Source organism: Pempheris klunzingeri, chromosome 4 (genome assembly GCF_042242105.1).
Source record: "Pempheris klunzingeri isolate RE-2024b chromosome 4, fPemKlu1.hap1, whole genome shotgun sequence".
In the NCBI taxonomy this organism is placed as follows: Eukaryota; Metazoa; Chordata; class Actinopteri; order Acropomatiformes; family Pempheridae; genus Pempheris; species Pempheris klunzingeri.
In genome coordinates this window covers 28,699,605-28,718,734 of record NC_092015.1, presented here as the reverse complement: position 1 = coordinate 28,718,734, position 19,130 = coordinate 28,699,605, and the positions used below count along the sequence as shown (strand labels likewise).

The window sequence follows — 19,130 nt, the reverse complement described above, 5'->3', positions numbered from 1 at the left end:
TAAGAAGATAAAGAGCACAAGTGGAGCCCTCAGCACAACGTGACAGTATCTCACTGTTAGTGGAGCTGGAGTCTTCACGTGTCTTCAGAGTGGACCAAGAGGAAAGACCTTGGCTCAGAATCAAAAGGGTTTCTGTCATGCATGTTTTAACACGCTGTGTTCCTGCACAGCTGTGTTTGGGAGTCGTATCTCACAGATATCTCTCAGAGACAAACACTCGGGGCAGTGACACATGCGATCATACGTGGTCAGGAGATTAGGTTTACTAGCGAGTCATTATCATGGCCTGCTGGCTCACCATGTGCTCAGTCTGCCCGCTGGGTTACAAGTGTTACGAGTGTGTGGACCTGAGAGAGGCACTGAAGGCCAAAGTGGAAAAGGTTCATCATCTGCCGGGCATGACTGTGAGTGAATGAATGGAAACGTGGCAGCTTGATTTTTGTTTATGACTCCACACCGTCGACAGCCGTGGGTGGAGGCATGATGTTTTCAGGGTGTCCATCCATCTGTCCCTTTGTAACCCACGGACATGATATCTCTTCAAGAGTTGCATTCAATTTGGCAAAAACGTCCTCTTGGACTCACTGTGACCTCACAAGGTCATAACTCAAGAATTCATTCACTAGTCACGACAACATTTCACACACACGAGGATGAACATTTCACGTCCTAAAGGTCAAAGGTCATGCTCACTGCGACATCACAGTGTTCATCACTGAGGAACAGAAGGGGGATTGGGACCATGTGTCACATGAGGTTGGACTGTGAACAGACAGGAAGGTAAACTGCAGCTCGACTGTATTGTGGAGACAAACAACCGTCAGGTGGTAATTCTAGTTCATAAATACAAATGTCTGCAGCCGGTTTCACAGCGACCTGTTCAGTCATCGTCGAGCTGCAATGTCTCCCTCTGAACCAAATAATTGGAAGGTGTTAAAGTAGACAGAGGAGTTTGAACTGTGAAATGTCTGCGCAAACGAGCCGAACACGAGAGCGAGAAGAGAACAACGATGTGAATCTGCAGCACAGAGCATCCTCTGTATCAACAGGTCACCATGTTGCTGCGACTTCATTCCCCCTCAGGCTTTCTCAGAGTTTTCCTAATGGACTTGTGAGAGGAAATAATGTTATTAGTGAACACTTTCGTCTGTTCTCTTGTTCCAGTGGAGAGAGGACGCCCACTTAGTAAATCAGAACCCTCGCAGTCGTTTGAAATGTGATTTTCAGAAGTGAGGTGCACTTTGAATATTTAGAGGGCTGGAGGCAGTGACCTGTGAGCAGCTGCTCCCTGAGCCTGCCCTTTACACTGCAGGTTGTCGTGCATCACCAATACAGATGAGATCATGTGAACTGGCTGTCAGCAGCAGGAAAGTAGTGACAGACATCTGCAATGAAGATGGTGGGTTTTAACGTTAGGCCACCTGATGGTCCACCTCTGTGCAGCCACAGGACGCAGCTCTGAGACTAAGATGAGAGATGATAAGAGAACACACGAACATGGTTTCGTAGTGTGAGGAAGATATTTGTAAAAGGGAGAAAACACAAACTAGCTCCAAAGACGGAGGAACCCGTTTTATACCCGTGTGTTACAAATCAGTCACATGGTTTTTTCTCTGTTTAAAACTGAACCATAGAGCACGTAGGTATCCCCTTGAGCCACTCCCCAGTGGACTTCTTCTATAATAAGCACTGGTCCTGGTGTGACTGTGAGCTGCGATGATGAGGCTCGTGACTGCTTCACTGGAAACCTTTACTGGAATCAAGCCTGACAGCTTTTGTTGGTATAATGAAGCAGCAGTCTGAGCTTATTCAGTTCAGTTAACTCCATGTTTCACATCAGTACAACAAATGATGGAATTAAACAAACTGGGGCTGAGGCAGCCTGACTGCTCTACGGTGACCCAACAGTGTTTTTTACAGCTCTATCAGTCAGTGTTATTAATACAGAATATTACAGAGTGCCGTCTGTGTCGCTTGCAGCGAATGCACACAACTGAGCCAATAACACAAATACAGGGTTTTAATTTGAATGTCAGACGGATACAGGTGAGACGGACCGAGGTAATATTACTATAAAAATATTATTAAGATGACACCTCAGAGAGAGGGCCGTCACGCCCCCCGAGCAGGAAAAAAGCCCTGAACTCATAAGTTCAGACAACAGACTATACTGTGCTGTGTCTGACTCCACTGTGGAGCTCTGCCCTCACACAGGATGATGTGAAACACAGTGTCCTGGCTGTTTATGAAGCGTTATGACTGGTAGCCCACCGTACAGGAGCTTCAAATGGCCTCCCTCGCTGCACAGCCTCAGCTGTCAGATATGAGTGACAAATTGGTTCTTTCTAGTAATTAGTGTCAAACACAAACAAAGAAAAAGAGCAATGAGCAGTTAAGCTGTTGTGGCACAGCTAATGCCATGACAGCGCACATTAGCTGGTTGCCATAGTAACATGTCAGTTGATGTGCATAGTTCAATATTGATCTGTAAATAATAATAATAATAATAATAAATCTGCAGACTTGTTTTTGACTGATTACATATATGCAATATTCACTTTGGTGTTTGTATGAATCACATGTGCACCATATATACAGAAAAGTATAAACAACAGTTCACAAGCGTGCTCGCTCTTTCTCGCCGTGACCCGTCCATTAGCCGTCTCCCTCCCTCCCTCCCTCCCTCTGTAATTGCTGCATTAATGCTCGGCCATAATGAGCTTTTTAGGGCTGATGGTAAAAGCAGCATTGTGACTTGATTATTCAGTCACAATGTGTGCAATGTGGTTTACTGAGTTTCAACATTGTGCTGACTTATTGGCACACAACAATGTAAGAAAAGGATTTCTGAAAGTAGTTCTGCATTCATGCAAATGGGTCTCTACGTAAACATACCGCAGAGAATGTCTTCAATCATTTTGCAGGAAAAGTCCATCTGCAGTATGAATTCATATCAGCTCTGAGCTTTTGTGGCTGTCTGCTTGTGATTCTCTGAATCTGGTGGATACTGCAGTGGAATATAATGACCAACAACAACATCATTCTCCACAGAGCTGGGAGAAAACTAGTGCTTTATGGGTGTAATAGTCTGCTTTTATTGCTGCTCTCGGAGCCTTGGAGGCATCACTTAGAGGCTTGAGGTTTTTAGCACAAAAAGCTCTCTGCACAGCAGCTTTATTCTGCCAGATTAACATGTTAACCTATGGAGAAGCATTGTTGCTACCCAGTAATACTTACTAGGGGATGGTGGGGATTAACAGCTGTAAAGTTGGAGCTGAGGTGGAGGTTTACACCGAGTCTGGAGGGAACATTAACACGCGGTTGTTTCTGTGGAAACACAAAAATGGAGCTGAGGATGCGAGCGGCTCTCCCCTGGGAGCACCCGCACCCAAGCTGCTGCCGTCACCTCACCATCGGCCTGCTAATTCATGTTTTGGGTGTGTGGCTCTGATGAATCATCAAATCCTTTCTATCACGTGCCTTCATATTGGGCTTGAGGGCAAAATATGCAGAAATAAATAGTGTAATTTTGACTTAGTGTGGACCAAAAGAGCAGGAAGACGGTTCCCCATCTCTGTTAGAACAGCACTGGTTTTATCATCTGAACCAATGAGCACATAGAGTACAGTATAAACCAAAGACAACTGACTGAGGAGGACTTGGTCAACAGGTCAGAGTATAAGTACAGTCTGCTCTGTACACTGTAACTGTGCTGGACACCAACAAAGCGCTCACTGTTTGGGTAAAAGCTGCAGTCATTGGTTTACGGCCACCAGGGGACAGAACAGCGACAGATGGTGTCAGTGGTATGAAGTCAGATGTCGGCCAGATGTGACAAATATAGTTTGGTTGTGCCTGCAGCACTATGATCAAACCTATTTACATTGTGTATAATAATTCAATTCACTGTTAATGTAAAAATGATTGATTACATCTGTGATATAAAGAAGTGTGATATAAAGAAGTGTTGGCCAATCACAACCGTTCATCTAATAAGAGACGTGTTTGATGTGATCGCTGTTGAGGCATTTTTCTAAATAACCAAGATGGCTGACTGTTGATTCTGCTATCAAGTCAAACTTTATTTTCTCTACTAGATGAACAATGAACTGCACTGAAAGCTTTTGTAGATAAGAAATGTCTTTTCCATCTTCTCCCACCAGGATTTGGATATATTTTGGTCTCGTTCCACTGCTCTGATTGGCTGCAGGTCTGTCCAGTTGTGTCCAGAGGCTGCAAACCTAAAATGACTGAATGTAATCTGTGAACCCCTCAAAGGACCATTGCTTCCTTTTATGGGATCAGCAGCCAAAGAGATGGAGATCTACTGAATATCCAAAGATGTGTCACTTCCTCTGAGCTAAAATAATTGTATTCAGATCTGTATATGTAGTGAACACATCTGATGCATGTGATCCTGTTTAGGTACAATGTGAGTGACTGTGCTTCGTGCTGACACAGACAATAAAGCACAAAGTGTCTTGGAGGTTGTGGCAGGTGGATCTGGAGTTGTCTCTGCTGAGATCATTAGCAGATCTAATGAAGGCTAATGAAGGCGGCACCACTTGTCTCACTTCCTGTCTGTGTCTGTCTGCCTGTCTGTCTGTCTGAAAAACTCTTCCTCAGGCTTCTTGTGTGTCTGCTGCTATCAGTGTCTCAGACTGCCTCGCCTCTCTCACTTGTACAGCCTCTGTCTCATTCCTAAGACAAAGACTCTTGTTTTCTGTCTGACGCATCACTGCAGACGGCCCGCCTACATGTCAGGCTCTACAACACTCTGATCTGACTGACCACGGAACGCCGTCGAAAGGTTAGGCCTTCAAAATCCTAGAGAAATCTCTCCCCAAAGCACCGGGTATCAAAACACTGGCTGCACTACTGTACATGCAGGGAAACTACAGAACAGACTGGGGAAGTGACAGGATGCCACAGTGCATTTAACCTCAATCTAAAGAAAAAGAGACTTTTCTTATGCAGATGTTCTCTAACGTGCAGGAGGGACGACCAGGAAATGGACAACGTGGACAAAATGAAAGCTAAGACAACAAAGCACAACGTTAAACTTCAGGTAGATCCTGTCAACGGAGTCTTCTATCAAAGGCAGCTTCCAAACCAAGTTGAGCTTAGAGAGAGCGGCTTCACGCTTCTCTGCATCATTACTTTACTGACGCATCAGGATTTGAATTAAAAAAAAAAGAGCTGGCACAGGAGATGAAAGACTTCATCATGCAGCAAAGTCAGAGCAGAGTGGAGAGTGTGAATTACATGTTAAATGTGAGAAACTTTCTGCACACAAGGTCTGCTCACAGTTACTGTGGGTAAGCTCACATAGATATAGAAGACATAGACATAGAAGATATAACTGCACGTGTTCAATTAAGGGTTACACTAGTAGATTATTATGGAAATAATTGGTGTTGAAACAACATTAGCGGCTTATCTTAGGTGTTACCTTATATAGTGATGTTACATTTTCTCTATTGTTTAGCCTCCAGTCGACTCCATATACAACGCACACTTTTAACTTTCTGTTACACACTAGGCTGCTGCCAATTGATTTTTTTGTGATCAGTTGAGATCGTCCTGAGCTGTGACCTGGACACATCTCACCACTTTCACGGCAGAAGCAGACAAAAGGCTCAGATACATCATCACCTGATATGAACAAAAGACCTGGCACAGAGCCGCTCTGTTGTTCACTCCATCACTGGGTTTATATACGCAATAGTCACATAAAGCTGCATGTATGTGTGAGCTGTGATTGATGACTTTAATAATCACAGTAACCTCAGGCACTACAAGATGACACACACACACACACACACACACACAGGGAGGATGTCTGTGCCTCCACAGTACATCTGACATAATTGTGCATGATTGTAATGCTTATCAAGGGTTATGTATGTATGTGTGTGTGTGTGTGTGTGTGTGTGTGTGTGTGTGTGCCTCTGTGTGTGGGTGTTCAAGGCTGTGCGCACTCAAACGTTCATTGCCGTGTTAAATACATCAATAACTGGTGGTGAATTGTGTTGAGGTGGATTTGTAGCTCTCATACCTTCATGCCTTAAAGGATAATCCACCCTAAAATCCATCGATAAAAACAGTTAGTAGAGCCGTAGCTCTTCCTTGTGGAGTATGTTACTTGGTAGTCGGTCTACCTGCTCTGGTGGATAACTGCAGACAGCATGGGGTCACATCACATGTATTTCCAGCACAGACAGGGAGGAATCCTTGATCAGGGGAGGCTGTAACATAAGGTACCGTACACACCTCGACACACAGCCCTGAGTAAAGACCTCAGAGCCACAGAAGCTTTGAAAAGTGGGCGATCTTCTCAAAGGCCCGAAGGAAATACTTCTAGAAGTGATTACGCACTGAATCTCACCACTGAACTGCAAAATCTCTTTGAGTTGTGAAACGAAATTTCAGCTTACAGCTGCTAAAACTGGATAGCTTCAGTTTGCACAGAGAGCTCAAGCAGCCCCTCAGCCCTCCAGCCAACCTTACACCAGCCAGTACACCTAACAATATTAATGTATTTGTCAAAGTTCTCAGATAAGTTTCAAGCAGGACCAGCCTCATATTCAGTCCTGGCGGTAAATCTTTCATTAAGAAATGTTTAAATATGGATCCACCAAATGCTTTTTCTGGCACACTGTCTGATATGAATGTACTCTGGACTATTTTTATTTCTTTTTGAAGGTCTATACCTGTCTGACTTTATGAGTCATGCTGCTGCTCCTGAACCAGGGGGGAGAGAGAGGGAACCAGAGGAAGTGGACACTGGCAGAACAACGGCAAGAGAGCCCTCAGAGAGATCGCAGGGATTGAAAGGGACAAAAATAACACTACGTAAGGATGGAAAACGTTAGAGATGATATTGATTTTAGAAGAGAAGATGGGAAACACTCCTCGAGCCGCACGACTCCCACAAGGAAGTCTGCTGCCAAACAGGTGACAAAGCAACGCTCATGTACGAAGTGTTTGTGGCAGCTGAAGCAAAACAGGTGCCGGTTGTTGTTCGGCTGTTTAACTTAAAGCAAGACTACTGTATGTATCTGTTAAAGGAGGATGTAACCCAATCTGTGTCTTCCCAAAAGGTTGACATAGCTTTGCTGGGTCTGGTATGACCAGCAGCTGATGGAGGCTAATGTTAGCTAATGTCAGCACGCTTTAGATAAATACTGCTGTCTCACTGACATTACTGATCTGCTTTGTTGACTTCATGACTCCTCTGTGCTTGTGCTACTGTTTGAACAATATTTCGAAGTTAACCATCAACCCTGCAGTTGTCAGTTATAGCCACAGTGGGCGCTGTTCAGCAACACTTACATCCAGTGTGGGTGTGCCTCAGACTTGCATCAAGTTAACATTCAACAAATGTAAAACCAAACAAACCAACTAAAGCAAATGCAAAACAGCTGAGATCCTTCCAAATAATGCTGAGGTAAGTTTATTACTTTGTAAATTCATATTTCTGTAATTCTTTCCTCTTTATTTGAGTGGCTGTGACGAAAAAGGAAAGCTTTCCTGAGGTGAAATCAATCCGCCACAGACTGAAGCAAAGTAACAATACAATAATCTACTGCTCAGTGCCGGATCTTTATTTCCTTTCCTTCTCCGGGTGCAGATTTCTCATCAGTGATCACACCTGACGCCATAAATCCATTTAGCCTAACAGGGGAAATGTAGGCATTTCAATTGTGGGGGTTGAGTTGCTCTTCACTGTTAGAGCTCCCTCTTTGTAATTTCTTTCATAAATACAGAACGCAGCTTTAATTAACAGTCTTACCCGAGACATAAAATGTGTCAGTGACTCTTATTAATAGCAGCTTTAAAGGCAGAAAGCTTCCAGCAGCCAGTGGCTGCTATTTATCAACAAGGATGATAGCTGAAAATCCTTCTGGTGGGAAGCTGGTGTGTCATTTATTTACCCCGCATTGACTCAAAGGAAATTCACAGCGAGCCAAGACAGCATGGGTTTAAGAAATGCTAAACGGTGATATTTGCTTTGTGAAGAACAGAGTGCACCGGCAAGACAAAGAAATCAACAGTGTTGACAGTGTTGGGCAGCCAGCGCTCTCCAGTATCTGCTTCACAGAGTGGATGGAGTGTGTGTGTGTGTGTGTGAGAGTGTGTGTTGAGTGTGTGTGTGTGTGTGTGTGTGTGTGTGTGTGTGTGTGTGTGTGTGTGTGTGTGTGTGTGTGTGTGTGTGTGTGTGTGTGTTGAGTGTGTGTGTGTGTGTGTGTGTGTGTGTGTGTGTGTTGGCAGACCTGTGAGGAGGATCAGGGTCTTCTGAATTGGCTCGGGTAGATTTAGTGTAAATTGACTCAGTCTCTCGAGGTATCTGGCTCTCACGCCTTTTTCTGCTCTCTTGCGTGGGATGGGAGGATGCTGGAGGGAAGGAGGAGGGAGGTGCAGCGATGGTCAAGGGGTCAGTCAGGTTGGCATGGTGACCGATCTGCATCTGCTCCCGGTTGCCATTGGAAATGAACTGTTGTGGCAGCCGCTGTGTGCAGAGCCTCAGCTGTAGCAGGACTGATTTAGCCTCGCCTTTCTGCACCTTGCTGAGTTGCAACCTTGGCTGTTTGAGTAGGAGCTGCGATGGAGGCTTTTCAGAGCGAGAGGTGCAGCGTCTGCTATGACTAAGACTGCAGTCCTCGAGCCCAAGTCGCATGATACAGCGGATACAGGAGGGATTGGTGGGTTCAGGGCACGGCTTAGTGAAATGTAATTATAACTGAGGTGAGTCAGGATGGAAATAAAGGTGCGGGGAACACAAAAGGAAGAAGTCAGGCAGAATTTACCAAGATGATGTATTCTCTGGACTCTCTAACACTCATTTATAGCAGTCAAGTCAAACGCAACAACATATAGAGAGCTGATAATTTTCAGACTGTCCAGTTTCCTTTCATCATTCAGACACATTCTCGTTCTCACACACGCACACACACATATTTATCTGTTTTTATGCTCTGTTTCCACAGAAGAGAGCGACACTCATCTCATCTTCAGGCCTTTAATCTCACACAGTAGATGTGTGTGTGTGTGTGTGTGTTTCAACATTATCGCCTCGTGATTCACACCTTATCTTTACACCTCTTCCTCCACTCTCTCACGCTTCCTCTGTTCACCTTGTGACTTCCAACACCTCCTCTCTCTGTACGCGGATTCTCTTTCCTTGTTTTCACACAGCGCTGCTTTTCAGTTATTTCTGTTTCTGAGAGAAACGCAGACAAAGTCTAGGCTGTGAATTGATGAATAATGCAAGTGTTGCTTACGTTCTAGATTTAAATGCTGCACTTGACAAGAGCATTAATGGTTGATAAACCATTTACTAATGCTTTTCTACATCAGTTAACAAACCCTAAAACCTTCTGATTTGTTAAATATATCCTATCATTTTCTGACTCACAGTCGTCAGCCCATACTTATTACATTACATATGTAATTGTCTGAACATATCTGAAAACAGATTCCACTGCATCACTCTGGTATGTCATCAGTTTACAAACTGAAGAAAAGTGGACCAAGGGCAGAACCCTGCGGAGTCCCTGTTTCACTCTCTATTCTCTATCATGTCACTGAGTTATTAAAAATGGATTTAGGCTCTGATGAAGCAGCAGTTTTTTTTGTCGAATGATCCATTGGAGAGGTCTTCTTGGTGAACTTAAGGGATAAACAGACAAAGCATCATGGAGGAGAAAGACAAACACTATAATAATCTGTAAAGCATTAGTAAAGGATTTGTAAACCATTAACAAAGCCATTACTTTACAGCAGGTGAACTCTCTATAAAGGGTGTCCAGTTAGAAAGTGGTACCCAAGAGTTTAATGAGCTTAATCTTTAAAATGTAGTTGTTATATAGAGGCATCATCACGTAAAAAACAAAGTATTAACTGTGATGATCTATGAACTGACTCCATTGAGTGTGTCTAAGAGTAAATTTCTCCACTTCACATCCACTGTCAGTAGCTTCCAGTGGTGGCACAGCAGCTGCAGGCTGGCATTTTTCAGAGCAGTCCTTCTCTTAACTGGCATTGTGTCACATTACAGAAAATCAATGCTTTCCCTGGCACAAGACAGATGTGCTCATTATGAGAGGAGTGGAGCACTAATCACGGTGATTGTCAGAGAGAGTTGGGGCTAATTAAGCACCGGGGTTGTAGGGAGGCTGCTGTGTCTGTTTGCGTGAGTCTTCACACCGGGGAGTATAATGCAACAAAAACATCCAACAGTACATGAATATCAAGTTTCTGCTGAGGATACTTGATATTCAGCTGGAGCTGCTGCATCCTGAACGCAGTGTTTGTGATGTTGGAGATCTGACGTTTGGGACTCTTGAAGGAGTTTGACGTCACACTGCTGTTCATGGAAGCAGCTGTGTGCAGAGGTGTCGCTGCTCAGGAAGGAAACAATCAAATGTTTGCCTCCAACAACTGTTGTGTGACAGTTGAGTGATTCAAATAGGTGTTGTGTGTTCCCCATGTACAGAGTATACAACGCAGATGTATAGACCTTCTGAAAATAATCGACCAATCTCAACTTTGTAAGTAGGATTAACAAACCAACCAAACATTTTCTCCCTGAGGCAGAGCCATGGTGGAAATAGGCAGCGTTTTTCAGCTCCTCCTTGGGGATACCTTGGCGTTCCCTAGCCAAGTGAGATGTACTTTCTAGTCTTTTCAACCACTTTAAAAGCTTTAAGACTAAGATCTAACTGGATTGTAGTTAGATAGGAGACTGTTCATTCACACACATTCAATCTGGGGTTCAGTGTGTTGCCAAAGGACACTTTGACAAATGGACTGGAGGAGCCAGGGATCGAACCACCTCATCCTATCTCTAAGGCCGAGCCACCCTGGAGATCTCGTTCTTTTGGTCACTACCAAAAGTGCACGGCCTTAGGAGAGAGCTGGGACGGTAAATCAAAAGCTTTGCCTTTCAGCTGAGCTGCCTCTTCAACACATCAGTCTGGTGGAGCACCCACATGACTGATGATGCTCCATTTCACCCATTTTGTGAGCAAGACAGCTCCAGCTACTTTACCACACTGATGGATTGTTACCTGTCGTTGCTCTGTAAATTAATATCAACTCTTAAATCGGCAAATTTCTTTGGTCATTGTGAAAAACAAATCAACAAATCATGTTAACTGCCCCTGGTAACTACAACCACATCAAATGCACATGATGTTGGCCAAATTGACAAATTGGTTCAGGAAAAACAAAGCACAAACACCAACTGGCTAACAAGAACGAGATGTCAGTCTGAATGTGACACAAGATGGTAATTCAGTGTGATTATCATGCTGGTTACTCTGTTCTCCAGACAAAACATATTCAGCTATAACCCAAAGTACAAGGCAACAGCACATTCACTCACACAGAAAATCAGAAGTGATCTCTTGGTGCTGTCGGGAGCTTAATCTAAATGTTCCTGACCACCAAAGGAGGAGGAAATCCAGGTGTTGCATACTAGTCTCTGGCAGTGGTTGAGATGTCGCAGAACCACGGTGACATGAGTAACAACAACAGTGAAGCTTGCCCACTGTTTTGATTCTAAGTGAGATGGAGGGGCATCCCCACAGTCAGCCGAGGCACAGCGTTTCCTCGTGATGGCCCTCGTGATGGCTTAAATGTCACCACCCCTTGTTTTGTCATCATGTTTTCTGCCTTTGTCTCTGCTGTCACAGAGCTGTGAGTGGAATTGGATGTATAAGTGTTCATGGGTCGACTGTGGGTCTAATGATTCAATAATACTGCAAAAAAATAAATAATAATAATAATAAATAATTTAAATGATAATTAAATAATTAATGAGCCAAACGTCATTGTTTAGACTGAACAAACAGCCTCTGCATTTCAGGTGTGTGAACTCTGCTGTTTCTTTCCCATAAATGAATAAAATCCCATTAAATTTAATCCCTCCCACTTGCTGCTAATTATTGTTTTGGATATCAATCAAGAATAGCGCCGAAGGACCGCTGTGAAGCCTCCAGTTAAATGATGGCCACTGCTGACACTGCCAATCAGCAACGGCTCCAACCAGCAGGTTAGTATCCTGAGTGACCTCTTATAGGTGTGTGAGGTGGTTTCTGATCAGCTGTACTCGCTTTATAAAGCTGATTAACTCCGGTTTGCTGAGCAGCTGTCAATCGAAGCCAACCAGCACTGCTCTTTGCCCATGCTGTCTGTGTCTGGTTGACATATGATGTCAGGATTTCCAAAACAGTGACTCAACCACCTGTAATGTCAGCATCTCTGTGGATGTCTTTTAGTTGCCTCATGTTTCTTTCAGAATATACAACCGGTGACTGCTAGCCCGCTTTCAAACAGCCAAAATACACTCATCTGAAATCACTGTAATTACTTTTTTAGCTACTTCATCATCTAATCCTCTCATGTGGTGTTTCCATTACTGTGTCCACCCACTGTGGAAGGTAGACAGGCCATGTTGTTTGCGTGGGAGTGAGAGAGGTTGCAACCGGCTGCCAGCAGCGAGGAAGAAAAGAGGAGAGAGGGATGGAGGGATTAAAACCAGCAAGGGAGAGGTGAGAGCAGGTATCGGTTCTCACAACCCCCCCTCCTCTGTGGGCCTTCAGGCCTCTTCCCTGATGTCTGCTGCATCTCACCAGGTGGTCTGGACTGCCGGTACCGGTCTGCCTAGCACCACGGCTCTGAATAAAGCCCGAGTCTTGGTGCTGAGTGAGGATAGAAGGGAGGAAGAAAGAACGCATGCAATACACAGAATAAGTGCAGAATCTGGGCACTGTCGGTGAAGTTAACAAATGGTTTTAAAAAAGGAGTCGTCACATGCACTCACACATGAGGGGAATTGCTTTTCACCCACACAATGAGGTGCTCTGCCTAGAATATGTCATCTGTGCTCTGTTCCAGGAAATGCAGTCTGTGCTCAATTGGTGCTGTGCCGGGCAGAGAGCGTGACTGAACGCTGGCGAGATGAGAGAGGAGACCGAGCGGAACAGTACAGACGACACTGAACTGAACACCTTGTCACTCCATTAAAACCATACACAGAGACACAGTGTTAGTTACTGCCCTCATTCCGGTCTCTCCCCTCGGACTTTATACACATCCCAAATCTCATCATAAACCATCAGTTCATCTTAACCCTGACACGAAATTATAATTTCATGGATTATTTGATATGCAGCAGCAAATACACACAAAGGACAGGACTATAAACATGGGCACTGGACATGAACGACGTGTGAGCCACATCAGACTACAGTGGAGGAGGCTGTGCTACCACACATGTCAAGCTGCTGGTGATCTTTAGGGCTGGGACAATGGTTCAATACTGTAACGATACTTGGGTGGTGATCAGTATAGCAATTCAATATTGACATTTATTGTAATTTTTGTTTCCTTCTTTAACACTGGAGCCTGAGAAAAAGCTGAATGAGACACTTCTAGAGACTTTCATCATCAGGTCAGTCTGTCTGACTTTAATCTGAGCAGCATCACTGCTGGGCTGCAGAGAAAGGTGATAAATAAAGCGTACATAAAACGGATCACTTTTAGCAGTAAACCTAAACTGCTCCATTCAGTGCTGCTGCTCGTGAAGCCGGTGCCATAAGATGTTAGCATTAGCTAACGTTTAGCTTTGTTCTTTATTCACTGTGTATTTAAACGACATCATTAACAACAGCTAGCATGGAAGTAAATGGTGGCTACCAGTGGGAACAGGGGGAGGGAAAGTCAACAATAACTTCTGTCCACCTCTGCATGGGTGAAAATATTGATTCAGGCTTTAAAATGATGGATTAAGGAATAAAAAAAATTAAATTGCAAAAAAATCGCAATACTTTAGACTCACATCACAAGATAAAAGGACAGTACGTTAAATTATTGTAGTGGCTCGACCATCCATCCATCCATCATCTTCTGATTATCCAGGGTTGGGTCGTGGTCAAGCAGGGCACTCTGGAGGGATTACATATAATCCTGTCGGTGGGACGTGCCCAGTAAATCTCCAAAGGTGTTTCAATTGGAGGCAAATCACATTCCATGCTAAACCACTGATTCGTCCTTTTAATAGTCTGTTTGTCATCCCAAAACTAGTGTATGTGTGTGTGTGTGGGAGAACCGTCACAGTGTTTTGTGGGGCCATTTTGCTGGACTAAATTAGGAGAACAACGTATTTCTGAACTATATTGTTGGTATTGATGAAACTAAAAGTGTCAAAATATTTGTTTGGTGATGGTTAATGTTAAGGTAAGAGTCAGGGTCTGGGATTGGTCACTGTTTTTAGATACAGTATATATTGTGTCTGTGGGAAGTCCCCACAAAGATAGAGACACATGGTGTGTGTGTGTGTGTGTGTGTGTGTCAGACAGTGAGATAAAGTTCTCCTATACATGATCTGCAGAGCTCAGCCATTGATTTCCATTGGTCGACAGGCTGTTTCATCCCCTGAAGTCCCATCAGTGAAAGGAGATAAACCTCAGCAATGTTTTTTTTCCTCAGCACTCCTCCTCTCTTTGAAGAACAGTTGAGGTTGGACTGACTGAATCAATATTTAATCACCTCGTGTTCATCGCTGACCTGAGACCACAGAGAGCGGACATTAGAGGAGAGTACCGTACGGGGGGAGGAGGAGGAAGAAACACTTGTTCTGTCGTGTTGTTCTGAGACTGAAAAACTCGTGGGACATTTGAAACAAAGATCTCACCACCTTGTTCCTGAATTTGTCTGCCTTAGTTAATTATTGTCAACTTCAGATACACAAAAATGATCCTCTTGGCTCTACGAACCTTTTGCAGCACTGAAATCAAGGAAAAACACTCCCACACGGACCGAAACGCAGTTGATTGTTTCTGGTGCCGAAACAAAACCTTTATCACACTACAACACATAAACCTGATTAAACCTGCTTTAAAGCCCACAGATCAACAATGTGCAGACGAGCACTCATATTATGTTCTTCATTAAGACGGTAATAAATATGAGCCTTACAGTCACCGGTGGAACACAGCTAATAACAAACTAGTTAAAATCCAAATGTACTACTTCCCTTTGTTAATTCAACTCTTCTTTTCCAATGTATCTGGAGGCTGTTTCTGTAGAGAGTGGGAGGTTGGTTCCCTTTCAGTACAATCAAGCACTGCTCTTATGCACAATACTGTTTTCTATTACAAGTGGAGGCCAGATTAAAAATACCATGGAAAGATATCAAAAGTCCAAAAGCAGGCATAAATGTGTTCGCACATGTATTCACCTCTTTATTCTACTGAATTCTGGGACCCTTGAACACATCTTACAGGTTACGGCTGCACATAGAAATGTCAGATTTAGTCACTCAGGAGTTCAGTGCCGTCCTAAAGACGTGCAGACAGGAGCAGCGAGGGAGGGGGTCTCAGTGGTGTGGAGATAATTACAGTCCAACATGAAACAAACTGAGATCTTTGTTCTGAATTTTCACAATAACCTGCGGAAACAAAGACAGATCATGTGGCAAATAAAGGCTCAAACACAAGCAATTAACAACCGAACTCCAGGACGGTGTTCAGGCTCTCAGACGAACAAGCAAATGTTACAAATGGATGAAATGAGGGATTTAAGCTGATGAAAGTAAATCAGTAAGTGACTGAAGATATGACGTTATTACCTGGCAACAGCTACACTATTTATATTTACTACTACTTTATTTTTGTATTGTTTTATTAATAAATCATTCTGATGATCTACTAATGGGGATTCTGTTTATAGGCAGAGATGACAGGAACTTAGATGCAACAAAAAGTCCCAGTCAGAATTGATTATTATTATTATTATCAATTATTGATCATGACCCATAAAACTAGAAAATTAAATTACCAGCAGAGGATAAAAAAATGTTGATTAATCTAAAAACAAAAGCTAACCTGTTGTGTTTTACATCATATTTTTCACAAGCTTGTTAACCCAAAGACTACAGTTCTGATTCACATCTATTAAAATATTGATTTGATATTGATGAGAGTCTCCCTGGTTTACCAGTGAGGCTGCTGGTAGCTTCTTGCTCAGGCTGTTGACGGCTGCACTGTGTGTTTCTGACTACAGATATCTAGTCAGAGTCTGGCTGGCAGAAAGAGGGGGGTCTTACATTTGAGATAACCTGCTACTGGACAGCTCTGTCATTTAAACTGGTGAAAGATACAAAATGAGAAGTTTTAATGTATGAAAGTGACAATGTCTCCGGGCCTGGGGGAGGTCACATGATCAAGAGATCCCCTTATGACATCATAAAGGGAGCCAAATGTAAACAGAGCGTTTCCACAAATGTTTGGTAAAAGATGGCGTCGGAGAAACAGAGAGAGGTTGGTCTGAGGGATACGCCAGGGACACACATGTATGATGAATAACGTGGGACCTTAAATGTTCGGGCAAGTCATAAATCATGGTATTAAAGGTCAGAGCGAAGGCCTTTTATCCATCCATTCATTATCTATACCGCTTATCTGTCAGCCAATCCCAGCTGACTTCGGGCGTGAGGCGGGGTCACCCAGGACTGGTGGCCGGCCAACCACGGGGCCACACAGAGACAGACAAACACTCACACCTACGGGCAATTTAGAGTCACCAATTAACCCAATCTGCATGTGTTTAGATTGTGGGAGGAAGCCGGAGAGAACCCACGCTAGCATGGGGAGAACATGCAGAGGGCCTTTTAGGATTCTGTCAAGTTGAGTCTAAAGTCATCACATTCATAACTGCAGTCATGTGACATGAGTCTGCACCTCTGGATCACACTACACACTACTAAGTCTATAAGAGCTGGCGGGGCCAGATGACTACTGTGAAGAGGAAGCAAACGAGGGAGGTAAAACATTTTTTGGCGTATCCGCTGGGTGAGCAAATTTCATTTGAATGACTGGCTGCCATCTTGGAACATGATATCCTGTTCTCATAACACATTCAAGGCTGGAACTCATCCACACGCCCACTCAAACCTAATTGAAAAGTTTCAAAGTAAATATCAGTGAATTGCTGTGAAACCACACTGTCAGGACACGTGAACGACTGTGTGTCATATCTTTGTTTCAGAAACATGCCATCAAACATGAGAATGTCCTGTCAGTTTCTCACACTAATCACATGAACCGGTGTCTCAGTGGCAGAGAGAAAGCATCTGTCAGTTCCACACACGGAGAACGTTGTGTAGTTGCTCTGCTTATTCACGGCTGGAAACATCAAGTTGTTAATGCAATAAGAAAATGAAGCCGTGATTCATGACGCTTTTGTCTGCAAACAAGTGCGGCTGCTGAGTTGAGAGCTACAGATTCTGACAATAACACAGAGTACTGACAACAGTTCTGAAGCCCGTACATTTTCCAGTTGGCCTTTACACCCTCTAAAATCCTCACTATGGCTGTTTCACAAGCGCTGTGGTGTTTAGTTTCACTATCAATATGTAGAAATAAAGAAAAGGATGCGTGGCAGCACTGTGACCTTTTCCTCGTCGATTCTTGACTGCAATAGGAGCGAATGATTGACAGCAGGTCAGTCCAACCTGCATGTGACGCAACGCTGGCTGGTTTAAACCTGGACAGTAATGGCACAGGAAGATAACAGTCCGCTGGTAATACCCCCTAAGGAGATAAAATTTACAGCTAATGTGTGACTGCGAGTGTGTCTAAATTTGTCTGTGTTTCTGAGAGTTGTATTCTCCGTCATGAGGTACAAACGTTTATCTGAGGGAGGCAGAGTTGCCATGGAGACCCGTCTCTAATCAGTGGAACACCTGATGCTTCACTACGGTCTCTCGCGACATCCGATTCCTGTCATTCTCAAACTCGGAGGGAGAGAGTGAAGGAGAGACGCACAGAGACAGAACTGAACAGATGGAAATAGTGAACGGAAAAAACCTTCCTCTGTCGTCTCAAAGCTTTCAGTCATTCGTGTCTGGATTGGATTATCGCTACAAGATATTTCTGAAGAGCGCTGTCCTCGTGCTACAGCTGATGTTACATATGAGATACAGACACATGCATTATCATTCACATTACAGCGTCCTCTTTCTGGTCTAACATTCAGGCTGTCTCAGGACTTCCTGTGGGGACTCAAACTGTCCTCAGTGTGCTAACTGGTCTCCTCCTACAACATCAGGCTCCTCCACCATATTTGTGTTATGTTTCAAGATGCTGGGTATTAAAAATTAAGTGAAAACTGTGCTCACATTGGTTAAAGCCAGGGTATGTGACCTTTATTGTCTTTATTTAATCTAGGTTTTATCAGGCAGTCTCATCGAGATTAGGATCTCTCCTGCGAGAGAGACCTGAGAGCAAGCGACACTCACAAGAACACAGAGTAGAACGACACAAAGACACAATAAACACAAAGGCAGGAAACTGTTCCATGAGACAGTTACAAGGATCACTGAGAGCATCAGATAAAAAGGCTTCAAAAACCCCAAGGGGAATTTAAGACTTTAGTTTGAGGGCAGATTAGTTTATTCCATTTAAAAAGGTGCAAAATACCTGAAACCAGTTCTGCCCACATCAGTGCGCATGTGTAGTATCTAAGGTTGAGTGGATCGTGTGCAGTAGATACTGGCTTTAAATGCAAGAAGAGATGTGACGTAGTTTGGAAGCTTCAACAGTAAAACTTGAGCTTTGATACATTTGTTGAAATCCTTGTGAGACAGCAATCAACAAATCAAATGGTTTGACATCAAAATAAAATAAACCTGTAATCTAATGCTGTCACAGCATGTAATAAGCCCGTTCAATCGTTGGGCCTGAATGAAATGATTGTACGGCTGACCTGCCTGTCTACCTGCTACCTGTTCGTGGCTCTCCAGTGCTGTGTGTTACCAGCACAAAGAATGAGTGAATTATGTTAGTGACAGCTGTTCTGCTTGTGTTTTTATGATTGCGAGCTGTTTCTTTGTCAGACTGAAAAGCCAAGCGAGGCGGCCGGTCTTCTCTGTGGGAAAGAGAAAACTAAAAAAAGTTTTGCAGCCACCTTTCAAGTCTACAGGGGGGTGAGCGACAGGTACTGGGGAAGTAAGACTGTGAGACTGATGCATCTTAAGCTGGCTGATGTATCTTCTCAGGCTTTTCTTTTCCTGTTTTTGTCTCCCTGTATTTATCCTTTAATAGTTTGTTCTCATGCAAACA

The 19,130-nt window shown here is 43.7% G+C and overlaps 1 protein-coding gene across 1 annotated transcript in view; it reads right to left on the bottom strand.

The window, feature by feature from the left end:
* The window catches only part of sgsm2 (small G protein signaling modulator 2), a 69,245-nt gene that overhangs the window by 23,551 nt on the left and 26,564 nt on the right, over positions 1 to 19,130 (bottom strand). The gene's annotated exons all lie outside the window — the stretch shown is intronic.